The 16,656-nt window shown below is 40.2% G+C and overlaps 1 long non-coding RNA gene across 1 annotated transcript in view; it reads left to right on the forward strand.

The window, feature by feature from the left end:
• Positions 1–2,554: 2,554 nt before the first annotated feature.
• The window catches only part of LOC141276602 (uncharacterized), a 53,624-nt gene continuing 39,522 nt past the window's right edge, over positions 2,555–16,656 (forward strand). The window contains exons 1-2 of the long non-coding RNA XR_012326499.1: positions 2,555–2,656; positions 7,873–7,975. This is a non-coding gene — a long non-coding RNA (uncharacterized lncRNA). The remainder of the gene's footprint in view (positions 2,657–7,872; positions 7,976–16,656) is intronic.

The raw sequence follows: 16,656 nt of genomic DNA on the forward strand, positions 1-16,656 counted from the left end.
ACCCGTGTCCCCTGCATCGGCAGGCGGACTCTCAACTACTGCGCCACCAGGGAAGCCCCCGCGATTGTCCTTTTTGATGACTGGAAGGGGTGCATAATTTCAACCACCTGCCAGCTCCCACTGGTCCCTAGTGGCTGCCTGGAATGTCGACGAGAGACTGAGGCCACATCAAAACTCAGCAAGAAGGAGTGCCCGGGTGATTGGAAAATCTCCCATAAGCATGGGAGGGTTGGTGGCGACATGCTGACACATTTGCTGCTTCTGTCTTCCACGCCCACTGTACTCTCACAACTCAGAGGTCTCTGACCACTGACTCTGTCCTCCCCAGCTGCCCCCCACCCCATGCTCTGGCTCTTCCTATCTTCTTTAAAAGAAATCTACTTTTCAGCTAATTTAAGCCATTGCCATAAAGAGTGGGTCACAGTTCCCAGGGGCACTGACATTATGATAGGGAATTAACTCCAGAGCTGTTCTTCCTAGTCTATCTTTTCTAATAGTTAAATGTCATGGACTCCCATAGGCCTGGGGGAGGGGTAAGGAGAGCAAAAAATATCTAGAGGCAGCCAGTCTTTCCCCCATCCCCCATCACACTGCATCCACCTGTGGATGGAGTCTATATGAGTAACAAATAGCTGGGAGTCCCCTAGCAAACCCCAAACAGACAGCTTTTAAATGTTTACTTGTGGGGCTACTCTTACATTTGGATTCAAAATAGAATCCATTTTTTCTCCATAACCGAGATGATTTGGAAAACAGATATTCTCCTCCAGACAGGCCCAGATATTTTTTATAACATGGCATAAACACAAAGCTCTGATATTTGTTTGAAATATGCCCCAAAAGCTTCCAAAGGGGGGAAAAGTGTGTGGAAATGGCATGAATTAGAACAGGCTCTTATCCTCTGAATGTACAGTCTGTCCTCAGCCTGGCTTGTTTTGCAAAAAGCATCTAAAATTTATGCTCTTACATTTGTCAGTTTAAAACTGTGAGCTGTGTGTTAGGCCAGCACAGTAAAATACTGAAGGCATCACTGTGGATGGGAGAGTGGGAGTGGGGCTGTAATACATCAAGATCAAGGTGGACGTTATAAATTCTGCAGTTTTTTATCCCGCCTCATTTGTGAATTTCAAGAAGCTTTGCATATCTTACTTTCCCCCCCTTAGATATTTACTAAGCATAACAAATTATATTGTTTTTCTGTCACTTTTGGAGACAGGCTGTCGATGAACAAGCTGTAAATAATGTAATATCCTTAATAAATAAGTGTGGACAAATCACTTTGCAAAACGAGGTTAGAGAAAGAGGTGATAGGTGGTCAATGGCTCATGACAAACCGATAAGCAGGCGTGGGGACTGAAGCCTCTGTGTTCTTCCAGAGCAATATTATCACAACTGTCTTTATTCTGAAGCGCTGTGGGTTTAACAATTTTGGCATTACAACCTGCAATTAATTCTAAAGGGAAAACACAGCATTAAGTATCGGAAAGGAAATACTTCTGAGCCTCTTTTAAACAAGTACTGACATCATTCACTTACAGAACATCTCAATAGAATGTTTAAACAGGAATCCAAATTAAGGCACATTTTAATTTTATTTTTTCAAGAGATGACATGCCAAGCAGCCTTTGCTTTTTGCTTTTCTTTTCCGCAAGCCAAAAACTGAGATGTCTTTAGAATCTGCCTGGGAAGCATGGCCAGTCCTTGTATCCCTTAGCAATAAACTTGAAATAAACTTGATTAAATCACAATGATGATGTTATCACTTTTAAATATGTCAAAGGACCCTTGTGATTTGGTTTACGATCATTTTGGAGTATGAGTAAGTTGGTTCTATTGAAGAGTGGGGAGAAGCTACTTGGGGGAAAATTCTTTCCTTCAAAGACTTATATAAGCCTGTCTAATTGGCATATATGAAGCTCAAACAGGCTTGCCTGACATGATATTATTTTAAGATGGAGCTTTTATAATAGATGTAATGCTTGTTGCATTGCGCTTCTATTTCAAAACCTATACATGGAGGTAAACCCTGTGTTCCTCTTAGAACCAAGGGCTGAACGCCAGCTAACATGTTGGATGAGAGAATATCATTTAAGGAACTCATCAATTGGGTTTCTGTTTAGCTATCAGTTATCTGGACCATCTTATGTTTTTCCTTGCTCCACGGCATTAATTACATCTATTACTGAAGATCTGAAGCATATCTAAAGAGCCTCTGTCAAGCACTCTGCTATATGCCAGGAATGTCATGGGGGCCCTGCCCTCAGAGGACTGACATCTAGGGAGGGAACGAGCATCTTACTCAAGCCATTATGTTATAAACCTCTTTCCCAGGTGTGAAGGGCAAGATCTCAATGCGATTATTCTTCCTGAGTTCCTACTGTGTGAAAGGCACTATGAAAACGTATGAATTCCAAATACATTGTTATAAAACTCAAGGGCTACAACGCCAGCATTCACAGTCTGTTCTTTTCTCAGCGGAATATCAGCCTCTTACTTAATAATTGACTGTGTTCTTAACTCCGCTGACATGGGCTGCCAGCAACCAGAAGTTGCTGATGATGGCAGTAAACATCATTTTGAGCCAGAAGTCTGTTGGTTCACAGCCTGCTAAGGGAGAAGGAGGCCATGCTGGAGCATAGGCTGCCCCTGGCCCAAGGTGAGAGAGGTTGATTGAAGCATCTGTATGAAAATAGGGACAGAATGAAGAGAAAAACCTCACAGTTGTGGGAAATATCACATACACTTTTGACTCTGTCTTCTCCACCTGTTTACTTTTTTATCTTTCCATCTTCTAGAAACGAGCTTTCTTCCTCTTAACAAAACACATGGGAGAGGGTTTCCCTGGTGGCGCAGTGGTTGAGAGTCCGCCTGCCGATGCAGGGGACACGGGTTCGTGCCCCGGTCCGAGAAGATCCCACATGCCGCGGAGCGACTGGGCCCATGAGCCATGGCCGCTGAGCCTGCACGTCCGGAGCCTGTGCTCCACAACGGGAGAGGCCACAACAGTGAGAGGCCCACGTACCACAAAGAAAAAAAAAACAACAACAACCCCCCCCCCCCAACAAAAACCCAAAAAACACATGGGAGAGATGACAGAGGAAGAGCCTGTCTTTACAAGTCACACCAAAGAACAGTGACTCCTTTTAAAACTCATTCCATCTTGGAAAACATGCACTGTTATGAAACTCTGTGACCTTTTTCCACCAAAGTTTACCAAGACGTGGGTGGGGCTAGGGAGCTAAGGGGCTGACTGTGAAAAGTCCTCAGATCACTATGTGTACACGCATCCTTTTAACCTCTTGGCACCAAGGACACTACTTCTCTGCTCTATAATGTGGGTGGATCTGATAAATACTTTGGCATACTGCTGGTGAAAGCAAAAGAGTACGATTCATTTGGAAAGCTTTTCAGCAGTATCTCTACCAAAGGCAGGACAAATATATACACTCTTTTACCCAGCAAGTCTCCTTCTGGATATATAGCCAACACTAATGAATGCATATCTTTACAAAAAGATGTGTGCATGAATGTTCAGAGCAGCACACCCAGTGGCCATCAAAAGTAAATGGATCATAAGTTTGTTTCCTACATCTGTGACTCTATTTCTTTTTGGTAAATAGGTTCATTTGTACCATTTTTTTTTAAAGAAACTAACACAACATTGTAAATCAACTATACTCCAATAAAAATTAATTAAAAAAAGAGTAAATGGGTCACTTTGTTGTATACTTGAAACTAACACAACATTGCAAGTCAACTATACTTCAATTAAAACAAAAGAGTAAATGGATAGATTGTATTTTTACAATGGAATGTTCTATGCTAATGAGCATGAAAGAACTTCAGCTCCATGCAACGACATGGATGAATCTCAAAATCAAAATGTTAAGTAAAGGAAGCCAGGCACATATGAGGACAGACTGTATATGAACTTCAAAAAACCAACAAAGACCTTTTGTTAGATGTCGGAGTAATGGTTATCTTTGGAGTGGTATTAGCTGGAAGGGGACTCAAGGAGCTTCTGGAGGACTACAATGTTCTTGAAATGGGGACTGGTTACCTGAGTATGTTCACTTTGTGAAAATTCATCAAGTTTTACACTTACGATTAGTGTTCTTTTCTGTATGTATGCTACAACTTCAACAAATTATTAAGAATGTTAATTAGTTTCTAGGGCACATGAGATGCCCTATAATCAAGAGCAGTCAGTTTAAGTAACTTTATTATCTTTTGTTATCAATCAATCAATCAATCGACACTTTATTGATTGATTGACCATCAACGTTTTCTGGCACTGTTAAGCCTTAGAAGGACATTTTTTTTTAAAAAAAAAAGCACAACACATGGGCTCCAACTGACTGTAAAATCTAATTGGGGAGACAAACCACATGAACCTATTAGACAATTCCATAGGTTAATGTAAAGTTGAAGCACCAAAATGTATGCTTAGAAAAAAAATTCAGTCACAATTCAGATAGACAGAAATAGGTCTTGGCTCTTTCTTTTCTTGGTCTTTATTTTTAATTTTTTAAATTAAAGTATAGTTGATTTACAATGTTTCAGGTGTACAGCAAAATGATATACATATATATGTATATATATACACATATATTATTTTTCAGAATCTTTTCCATTACAGGTTCTTACAAGATATTGAGTATAGTTTACAAAACAGAAATAGATTCGCAGACCATAGAAAACAAACTTAAGGCCCTGGCTCATGGTTAACCCCTGTTGCCACTTCCATCCCAGTTTCAATGGCACTTTTTGAGACGCCTTCTCTGACTTGTCTCTGTCCTATACTCCCATAATGCCCCAAAAGGATGCTGGGTAGCTCACATCATCACGAATTAAATTAACTATGTACTCTATTGTTTATTTTACACTTCTCCATGTAGCAGGGACAGTTCTGTTAACACCGATGTCCCTGGGCCTACCTCAGACTCAGAAAATTTGCTTGAATAAGTAAGAGGGGAAAAAAAAAGATTTTAACATGAGCTGACCTTGTGAATAAAGAATTTACCAAGGGACCTCATCTAAGCTAGATTTTGAATGATGTATAGGAATTAAATTAATATGCAGAGTAGGGCAAATGGATATTAACCGAGCAACAAACAAAGTTTGTCTCAAACTTTTTCCATGTGAGTCTCATTTAATTATCACAATAACCCTATGACACTAGTCATCTGATCCTTGGTTATTTACCCCTGTCAAGTATTTAAGAAATGTTAAGTAACTTGCAACAACTTAGTGAAATTGGAACTTTAAATGGTTCAGTGTCTAACTGGCTCATTGTAGGAAAAAAAAGGAAGTAGGTTTAGCACATATAGATGAGTTCAGCTGGGTCAATAGAACACCCCCATATTATTGTATGCATTATTTAGGCCCTGAGAGATCTTTTGGGCAGAGACTATTTTGTTCCATTAAACAAACAGTAGGATTTTTTTGGTTTTGTTTTTAAAGAGGGCCAAATGTTTTCTCTACAGGCTTAATCCATTTGACCATATAAATCCCAGCCAATTGTTAAGGCTTAAAATAGCCTCGTCCATTTCTGCAAAAGAGAGATTTGGGTATAAAATCAATATAAGCAATCAAAATGCATTTCTCAAATAAAGTCTAGTAGGACCTGCAGTGAGGAGAGGGTTGGAGTATGAGGTCAGAATAAAAACAGACCCTGACCTGGAAGGTAACCGTTTTCTCTGTATCCTGCCCTATTAAGTGCAATCTCTGCTCTACTCCCTCTCCCCCACCTATGTGCTGCATGTATGTTTCCAGTGTCTGCATGTTTACATGAACATATGATGCAGCTGATGCCCGCCAGCTCTCTAGCGTCTAGGAGACCAATATATCTACAGTGAAGTCTCTCATTTCAGCTAAAAACCATAGAATGATGAAGCTGAGGGGAAAGTACACAAAATTATAAAAGCCCTAGAATTTATTTCATTTAGTTCCCTTATCTACAGATGACAAGTTTGAGGCTTAAAAATGTTGTTTCAGTTAGCTTTTGCTGTGTAACAAACTATTCAAAAACTGAGTAGCTTTAAATAGGAAATTTTTTTTTTTTTTTATCCTCCTGAGTCTACAAGTCAAGCTGGGAGATTTTCCTACTCTGAGTCAGACTGGGTCTAGGTTCATTCACGCTTATGAGTTAACAGGGATTAGCTGCCCTAGGATGGCCTTATTCACAAGACTGGCTGTGAGCTGGGGTGACTGTGCTGGATCACATACAGCTGATAGGGGGCCAGGAGAATGAGTGGAAGTGTGTGAGGCCCCTTGAGGCTATAGCTTCTATTGCATTCTGTTGGCAAGAGCAAGCCACAAGGCCAGATCAGGTTCCTGATGAAAAGAGCAGAAAGGCTCAGGATGTGAATACAGGGAGAAGTGGGAATTTAGGGACAATTTTTCAATCAATCTATCAGAGCAGTGAAATGGAGGGACTGGTCAAACATCACGTGGACCATTAGAGGCTAAGGAAAGACCAGCTAAGTGTCCTGAGCAGCAGCCATGCTTCTTCCACGTACTGAGTGTTTTGTGACCTGCAGGTCACCTCTTTTCTAGCTCCTGTTTCCTTCCTGGTTCAGACTCCCATTACTCACCAATGACTCTTCCTGCCCCTTTTCCTCTTCCACCACTCAAACCTCTTCCTAAGTGTAAATTCTGATAGCCCGATCCTCTTGCTCAGAAGACCTCAACAGTGGTTGTTCACTGTATGCAGAGATTCAAGATTTCCCAGATTGGCATGAAGTCCTCCATGGTGTGACCTCAGCTACACTCCTTGCCACCTTCACTCTCTCCCTGTAATGTTCTACCACGTGGGCATGCGTGTGTTCCCTGACCGTGACTCTCACTTTCTTAGCCTCAGCTGTTGTTATTCCCTCAGTGGTGAATGTTCTTTATTGATGTTTCTACCATTCAAAATCCTTCTTGTGTTCTTCAGGAAACATTTAACAATTTTTCCTCATATAGGAAGCTGTTTTCTCCCCCATCAACACTTATTATTAAAACTTTCTAACATATAGAGAAGTTGAAAGAATTGTATAATGAATCCTCTTATATCACACCTAGTGTCTACCATTAACACTTTACTGTATTTGATTTGTCATATATCTAGCATCCATCCATCCATCCTCTCTCTATCCATCAATGCATCTTATTCTTTAAGCATTTTAAAGAGAATTGCAGACATTAGCACATTTCTCCCTCAGTACTGCAGAGGCATGTCATTAACCAGAGTTCCATATTTATTCATAGATTTTTTAGGTAAAATTTGCATGCAATGGAATGCACACATATAAAGTATACCTTGTGATGAGTTTAACAAATGCATATACCTGTGTAACCCAAACCCCTTCCAAGATAGACAACAGAAAATGCCTTCGTGCCTTTAAGCGGTCACTTCTGCACCACAGAGGACACCACTGCTTTCATTTTTTTTTCACTATAGATTAGTTTTGCCTGTTCCAGAACACTGTATTAATGGAATTATATAATAGAAAACACTTTTAAGTCAGTCTTCTTTAGCTCAGAAAAATGTTTTGTCGAATGGCCTTGAATAGGAGTAACATGAGCTCTTGTCTTGTTCCTCCTACTGACTGGCTGACTCTCTAAGGCTGAGGTTCTGCCATGCACATCTCTGAATGCACCGTAGCTGGAGCACCTTGCGTTACTCATAATAGGGATTCAATTTGCATTTGATGAAGTGGAAGACAGAGTTCCTAAGAGAATCTGAAATATTAGAAGAAAATATACTTTATGTGTTGTGCTATGTTGGGTTGAACTTAAAGGCAGAGTAAACATTTCTAAATTTCTACATTTGGTGAGAGGTATGTAACAAGTACCTGCTTTTCACAGTTGCCTTTTCTTGTTTTGAAGAGCAAGGAGCTGGGTAAGCTCCTACACACATCCTCAGAGTCGCTACACTTTTGTGGCAAAGAACAGCCAACTCCTGACATCCTTCAGAATCCCCAATAACAAGGTGAGTAGAGAACGTTCACGGTCAGGCTCAGGATCTTAAATAGAAATCTTGAATGAAAACTATGAGTGTGGGAGTTTAGGATTGACATGTCCACACTGCTATATTTAAGATAGATAACCAACAAGGACCTACTGTGTAGCACAGGGAATGCTGCTCAGTATTCTGTAATAACCTAGATGGGAAAAGAATTTGAAAGAGAATAGATACATGTATATGTATAACTGAATCCCTTTGCTGTACACTTGAAACTAACACACTATTGTTAATCAACTATACTCCAATATAAAATAAAAATAAAAGAAAAAGACTGTGAGTACAGGTGGAAAAAAAGAGGACTTAATAAATGCTCAACCATTAAAAATCTGATCTATGTTTCTTACAATTCCTGTGGAAATATCATGATGACAGTAATTCTGTTAGACTTATTTGGGAGGATTAACTTCGTGCATTGCAATGTGCTGGGAGGTTTGAAGGAGATAAAAACATGGTAGATGGTTCTCACCTTCATCTCCCAGGAGCTTAGGGTCTCGTGGGGTGTAAAGGTCATCGGGGAATGCACAACCCCACTGTGGGCTCAGCCTGGTGACCTACAAGAACTGATCTACCTTCCAAAATGTGCCAATTCAAGTATGTTAGTTCTTTCTCGTGTAACGGATGGTTATTTGAAATTATTAAGGAAAAACTTAACTACTTTTTATTCCCAAAAGAGTCATATATTTATTGACCATAAAATTACTACTGCAGCAGCTGCCTCATTTCCCTTGTAGAATTCAGGGGCTAGAATTAAACATTAGCCTCATCATTTGATAATCACAAAGCACATTGGGAGCCAGCAAACCAAGAGTGATCAATTTCCATCTTTGGTACTTAAAAGAGCTCTGTATTTCTGTTTGAATAGTTAAACTGGCTAATTTTTTTCCCCAAAAGAATTGACCTTTCTAACCTCCTTTTCACTTTGCTTCAGGCCTTCTTCTAAGTTATTATTTATCAACAGTGTGGTTTTCTTTTTGTAGCTGTTTGCACTTACACGGAGAGCGACTTTCCCAAAGCAAGCCCACACTGTAGCTACTGTTAGTATATATTCTGGAGGTTGGCCTGTATATTATGTTCTTTGGAAATACAGAAAATCATCCACTGTGTTCCAAGAAAATCATTCACAAGGGCCTCCACAGAGCGATCTCACAGGGAAGCATGCTTTTTCTCTCTGGGCTCTAATGCTGTTTTGAATTCTTCATGTTTGGACATTCATATTCATTAGGAGCTACAGTGATGTGCCACCCTGGTTAATTTCTCCATGCAGAAAGCAACAGAGGTTTCTATGACTTTGCCTGTGGTGGGCAGTGAGAAATCCCTAGCTCAACTCGGTACTTTTCCCCACTGGGTAAACGATTCCTCAGAATAGTTAATAGGGCATTGAAATTCTGCACAGACAGAAATACTAATGTCTCTGCCAAATACCTACGATTATCAGCTCATTCTTTAGCAGGTGGAATCTGACATAAATCCTCCGAATGTATTAAAGTCAGCTGTGGTAGCTGGCAGAGAGGCTTGTTATGCTGACCTTGGGCAAACCCTTACCTGACAGCAATTCAATAGACAGATGAGTGCCAAGCCACTCTATTTGTATAAAGAAGAGAATAAAGAAGCTGTTTAAGTTAAGCGTCTGCCGTCAGACACCGTAAAAGCGAGATTCGGGCTCCCGTGTATGAGCCATATTCCAATGAGACCCGGAGAGAGTGAGACTCCAACGAGAGGGTCATTAAGCCAAGATCAGAGACCGAGGGACAGCTAACTTCCCATTATCGCCCGCTTCGCTGTGGGGACTAAAAGTGCCTAATGACTTTGTGCTCCCCCCAGCAGAGTTTTATTGCTGCAAACTGCGATACTTTGGTACTATATGGGCAGAAGATCTTGCCTCTGAATCTGGATGTAGGAATACATTGAAAAAAAATCAATAGAGGTTTTCCAATGAGGATTAACTGGTAGAACTGAAATCCCCTGTATAAAATTGAAATTCCCTGCATGAAGGGAAAAGGGTATCATTTATAAAGTAGCTAAAGACCTATTTCTCTTTCAAAAACCAGTTAAAATTTGTCAAGGCCCAACTTCGTAATAATGTTGAAATAAAAATGTTTTGGAAATATTGGGTTGAATATAATTAAAATTAATTTTACCTGTTTCTCTTTGCTTTTTTAATGTGATTACTAGGAAAGTTACAATTACACACGTGGCCCACATTGGACATCCTTCCAATGGCTTCTTAGCCTATTCAGATTGAAAGGGCACTCCCTCCCCATGGCTTACAAGGCTCTATGTGACTGACACCTTGCCTGTCTCTTCAACCACCTCTCCTAGTATCCTTCACATGTGCACTCCTCTCTAGCCACACTAACTTTGCTATTTCTGAATACTCAAAGCTTACCTCTCCCTCAGGGCCTTTGCACATGCTGTTCTCTTCACGTGGAATGCACTTCTCTGGATTTTCTCATTTGCTACTCTCTTCCTCATTTAGGTGAAGGATTGCCACTCTTCTGAGAAGACTTTCTTGTTCACTCTACCTAAAATAAACTCTCATCTTCCTGATGCTCAATATCTCCTTATCCTGATTATTTTTCTTCATAATATCTATTACCAGCAAATATATTTTTTAGTAAGAATCATGTATTTATTAATTATTCTTTAACTGAGATATAATTGACATATAACATTATATTAGTTTCATGTGTACCATCAGATCTTTTAATGCATATTTTATGTTATTTGTTGTTTTAATTATTTAATATTTTGTTTATCTGTTTATTTAAAATATCTTCTTTTAGAAGGTATGTACCATTAGAGAAGAGGCAGTGGTATGCTGTATCCAGCTTGTACTGGGTCATCAGAGCCAACTGTTAAATTTTCAGGAATTTTCAGAGCTGGTTTTGAAACACAGCCATTATTAAAATCAAAGTATATGAACTTATAATTAAATGAATTACATTGAAAACAAAGGTAACAAATGCTTCATCCTTATCATTTTCTATTTATATTTTTACATTTTACTCTTATCCATGCTCTAGGTGTTATTTATATTTATTGTATCTTTAGGGTGAAAATACTACTACCCATCTTTTGCCAACTTATGTTGGTAGTTTTAAATTGGCCATAGTCTATGTCTTTACACCATGAAAACTGACAAATATTGCAAATCAGGGCTTCTTTTGCAGAGGTTGGAGGAAGTCCTTAAACACCACCAGAACTCCATTGGGAAGAACCTTGTATTTTTGCTACTGTTCTCCCAGTGTCTGCAGAAGCAGGATCTAACGCATACGTATTTCTGAAGAAATATTAATTTAATGGATGGGACTTCATGAAAAGGGCAGAATGCTGTAGGCTGAAGTTATTTAAGAAGATTTGAAGAAGGTGAAATATTTCTTAAAAGATTTGGAAGATTTAGAAATCAGAGAGGAGTGGAATGTGTGTGTGTGTGTGTGTGTGTGTGTGTGTGTGTGTGCACATTTTGGTCAAAGCAACCACATGAATAAAGGAATGAAAAATGAGACATTTAAAATGAATTTGGGGGCTTCCCTGGTGGCTCAGAGGTTAAGAATCCACCTGCCAATGCAGGGGACACGGGTTTGAGCCCTGGTCCAGGAAGATCCCACCTGCCATAGAGCAACTAAGCCTGTGAGCCACAACTACTGAGCCTGCGCTCTAGAGCCCGCGAGCCCCAACTACTGAGCCCACATGACACAACTACTGAAGCCCGCGTGCCACAACTACTGAACCCCACTTGCCTATAGCCTGTGTGCCGCAACAAGAGAAGCCACCACAATAAGAAGCCCACACACTGCAACGAAGAGTAGCCACTGCTCACCACCACTACAGAAAGCCCGCATGCATCAAGGAAGACCCAACACAGCCAAAACTAAATAAAATAAATAAATAAATAAATAAAATGAATTTGGCCCTGCAAATGGAACCATTTGTAGTTCAGAAAGGTAGAGAGGGATGAGATTGATTTCTGCAGGCTGATGTTGGGATTTCAGCACAGCTCTGGGTTTCTGAGCAGATTAATGCATAAGGACCCACATATGTCTTACTGGCGCCATGATCCTTGAATTGACCAGAGGCGGCTTAGCAGCCTCTTCTTCTCCCCATCCTGAGACCATCTGAGTATCTACATGCCTTCTGAAGGTCATTACAGCCCACAATTATGCCCCCCTAGGTGAGCGCTCAGGCCCAGGGCCTTGCCATTCCTTGTAGGTTACTTCTTTTTAACTCATCAGTATGTACTCCGCCCACCTGCCGATTTGTGCAGAAATTTTAGATGCTGTGAAATATTATTCTTCCAGACTTGAAGGAATGGAAGCCCAGGCAGCTCTGTGTTGTACTCAAAAGCCCACATCCCTCCCACACCATCTTTCAGGCGCTGTAGTTCGACACAGTGTGGAAGGACAACTCCAGCCTTTCTTTTCTAGGCTTTGGTCCACTGAGTCACACAGAGCACAGAGCCCATCCAGAATTAGTCAAAGCCCCACCACAGGGAAAAAACCAGCTGCTAAGACTCAGGGTTAAATTTTCAGAAAACCCAAATCAAGCTAACTTAAGAGAAAGAGAATGTCATAGAAAAGAGCTGGCTTTAGGCACAGCTTGATCTGTGCCTTAAATGCTACCAGCAGGACCAGTTTTCACTCTCTTCAGGCTTCTTAACTTCTCTTAAATAACAAAACTCCATGTTGGCTTTATTTGCAGACAATTGCTTCCCTAAGTTGACTATGGCACTTCCAGACCTTATATTTTCTGGGCTTCAAATTCCATGGAAAAGGAGGAGAATTTCTTTCCTAAAAGTCTCAGGGAGGGAAAAATGATAATAATAGACAATACTTGAATGGGCTTTTAATTTACTACTTAACATGTTAGTACTTTACATATGGTAACTCCTTTCATCTTTACATCTTCAGTGTGGGACGTGTATTTAGATCATTCCTATTTTAGAAATAAAGAGGCTGAGGTCAAGACCTGTTAAATAACGCATCAAGGCCAAAGAGTAATTAACTGTTTGGGTACTTGAACCCCGGTAACTGCTTCCCGAGGTGTCTGTCTTGAGTGTGTGTGTGGGGGGCGGCAGGCCTTTCTACACCACGTGCCTCCCAGAGGCCCTTTACGTGGATCTCACTGGCTCTGACGGAGCACCTGCACCAATCCCTGAGCCAATCCCCGAGCCAATCCCCATGGCTATTGGTTACTCAGTCCCCAATCATGTGTGGTATCCTGAAGTTGCAGGGTGGTGCCCTGTCCACCTCACATGGACTAAAAATCGGGGATAGGTGGGTCTCCGCAGGGCTATGACTTGAGTACAGTGAAAGCTGCAGTGTTGACTACAGAGGAATCTCAAGCCACACAGGGCTCTAGTCTCCCTTGGTGGTTTTCACTGGGGCAGAATACCTCCCACCCACACACACAGCACACAGCGGGGTTTCCTGAAGCTCTGGGTGGTGGGGATGGACCAGTCTGTCACAGAAGAGGTTGAATCCTCCGTGACCCTGGGGTGGGGGACACTTCCTGCCCCACTGTGAATGGAACCTTGATACCATTGTAGGTCATGATTGGGTCTGCCTGCCAGGCTTCCCTACAGGGCTTGTTCCAAGCCACAGTTCAGGCATTCGAGAACTCCTTGAAAGAAGCCACTTGTGCTGGGCTTTTGAGGGATGCATAACAATAAACTAGAAGTGGAAATTGCCACTCTGAGAAATGAGGGTGTCACGTTTTCATCAAATATGGCTCCCGTGGTGAGGGTGGAGGACAGACACGACCTCTCTGGCTGTCCAGACCTTTCCACCTTGTCAGCTTAATGAATTTGAGCACCAAAGCCTGCTGACAACTGTCCGTGCTTGGAGTGAGACAGTGATGTAATCCTTATTAAAATAGTTAATAAGGAATTAATGAGAGGTTATCTCCTTGTCTGCAATCATTTCCTGGTGAGAAGAAGATTCTCGAGCAGAACTCATTAGGGCTGTTCCTTTGCAGCTACTGAAATTACGCTGTTTTGAAATTACTCAGGGTTTTCAAGAAGCAAACTCATTTCAAGTCATTGCTTCCAAATGTTATAAGATCGTAGCGTGAAAAAATTGTTTTATTCCTTTTTTTTAAGCCAAAGATCTAGTCCAATCAGGTGGGTTTGAACACTTATTCTGTTGTCTAAATTCCACTCACACTTTATTTTAGTTTATTTTCTGATGGAATTTTCTGCAGGCACATGAAGGAAGGCAGAGGCCATTTGGGTCTCCATCAAAGATAGTAGATGAAGACAAATTTATTCTAATGGGCTATGGGAGAAGAATTCAGTTCAATCCAGTTAAACAAATATTCACTGTGTACCTTCTGTATTGTGATAAGTGGAGTGTTTAAGATACAACAACAAAAGAGCACTGTTGGTAGAGTCTAGCTGTAACGAGCACAGACTCTGGGATCCCACTGGAAGCTCCAAATCTCAGCCCCAATATTTACCATCTTTGTAACCCTGGGAAACTAAAGTCTCTAGTTTTCACCTTTTTAATATGCAAAATGGGCATAAATGTAATACTTTCCTTACAGGGTTAATATAAGGAGTAAAAGAAAAAATCTATTAAAAAATATTTAGAAGTGTGTTTGGTGCATATAAGGGTCCAATGGGTGTCTCATCAAGGAGCTCAAATTAGTGCAAAACTTCAAATAAGAGAACTTTCTGCTTGGAAGTTTGACAAAGTACGTGGACCACTACCTGGTCAGGTTCTGTCAGCAAAACACATTTTATTTCAAGCGATCTTAATGGCTTTCAGGGAAGCTGTTTTCATCAGAGCACCTGGGGAAAAAAACAGAAATTGCATCCAGGAAATTTGGGAATCATGTGACCATGATTGCATTTTAATTCAAGATAGTTTATTGACTATATCTTACTGTAGTAATTGCTACATATATGGAAGAACATGTGACATCCCTTTCTGACTCCACACACAGATGTCAATTCCAGATGCATTAAAGACATAAATAAAAACATGATCATCTTGGAACAAATTATAGAATATTTTCATAACTTTGAGACGATGGAGCATCCTTAAACAAGGCAGGAATCTCAGAAACCATCATAAAATAGAGATGTTTGATTATATAAATATTTTAAAAAGTGTATGGTAAATATAACACTAGTAAAATGAAAATCAAACTATATAGATTGTTAACATAATTACAACAGAAATTCCAAGAAAAGAGTATGGTCTCTACTGTTCAAAGAACTCTTTCAGTTGATAAAATTAAAACCAAAGACAAATCATTCTAGTAAATAAGAATAGACAATTCAGAGAAGAAGATCTGGAAAAAGTCAGCAAATTTAGAAAAAGATACTCAAAACACATGCAGGAAAAGTGCAATTAAAAATTGAAGTACCATTTTTTCAGTCATCACATTATCAACCTAATGTGATGAGATATTTTTGTGGGGAGGTGGGAGGCAAGAGAGGAGACACATACATCTCTGGTGGGAGAGTAAATTGCTACCACATTTAGCGAAATCATCTAGAAACACTGCTGAAAAATAATATTGACACCTTTGCCCAAGAAATCCCACTCAGGGACTCTTGCCTACAGAAATAAAAGCACAAGAAGATAATGATATTATGTAGCAAAGTGTTTACTGCAGCTTTGCAGAGGAAGAAAATGGAAAGTAAGCTGAAAAATGCATCAACAATGTAAATATTGTATGTACATTCTATTGCACATTATGCAACTTTTTAAAGAAAATGAGTTAGGGATGTTTATTTTTCCCATCTCCCAAATAAGTTTTTCCAACTCTCTTTTGCTTTTATTGCTGGCAGTTCTCAGCCTCAAAGGAAGGCTTTACTGTAGCGTTGTTTACATTATCCTCCATATCAGTAATAAGAGAACTGTACCCTGGATGGAAATTCACCTGTTAGATTCATATTCTATGTGGCATGAAATTGCTACCTGGGACATAGTTGAGGAAGCAAGATGGGTGGAATCTCAGGGAAAGCATATCAGCACTATCATGGAGAAGAACATAGGTAGCATATAAATAATTCATTTAGCCTGGTTGCTTCATAATGATTTTTAAGGCATGGCTCTTTCTACTGGTCGGGGGCTTGGCTCTTTACAACACAATGGAAGATTTAGCCACACAACCTGTTATTCTCTGTTCGTGACATCAAGGTTAATCTCTGTCCCCTGGGACCTGCCAGCTGAGGTCATGACTACCTTCTGCATCATTAAGGTCAATTAGTCACTTTTCTAACAGCTACATCCAGGTGCCCTTTGATGACTTCTAATATCTGAAATAATTCCTTCATGCTGTCATTTCTACAACAGGTATTTATTAAACACTGATATGTATCATGCACTATTCTGGACATCAGGGATAGAGTAATGAATCAAGTAGACCAAGTCTATGCTCTTACGAAGTTTGTATTCTAACTGGGGCAGGAGTTGGGGAACAGATAATAGAAAAATAAATAAATGATATACAGAAGGTGATAATAAGTATATGAAGAAAAATTAAACAGGTAAGGAGATGGAGCATAAATACACATTGTGTGCATGTATGTAGGCAGGCATAAGTGTGCATGCATGTATCCACACTATTTTAATTAGGTTTCCACCTCTCTGTAAAGGCGAAATTTCAGCAAGACTAGCTAAAGGAGGACGTGGACT

Source organism: Tursiops truncatus, chromosome 15 (assembly GCF_011762595.2).
Source record: "Tursiops truncatus isolate mTurTru1 chromosome 15, mTurTru1.mat.Y, whole genome shotgun sequence".
NCBI lineage: Eukaryota > Metazoa > Chordata > Mammalia > Artiodactyla > Delphinidae > Tursiops > Tursiops truncatus.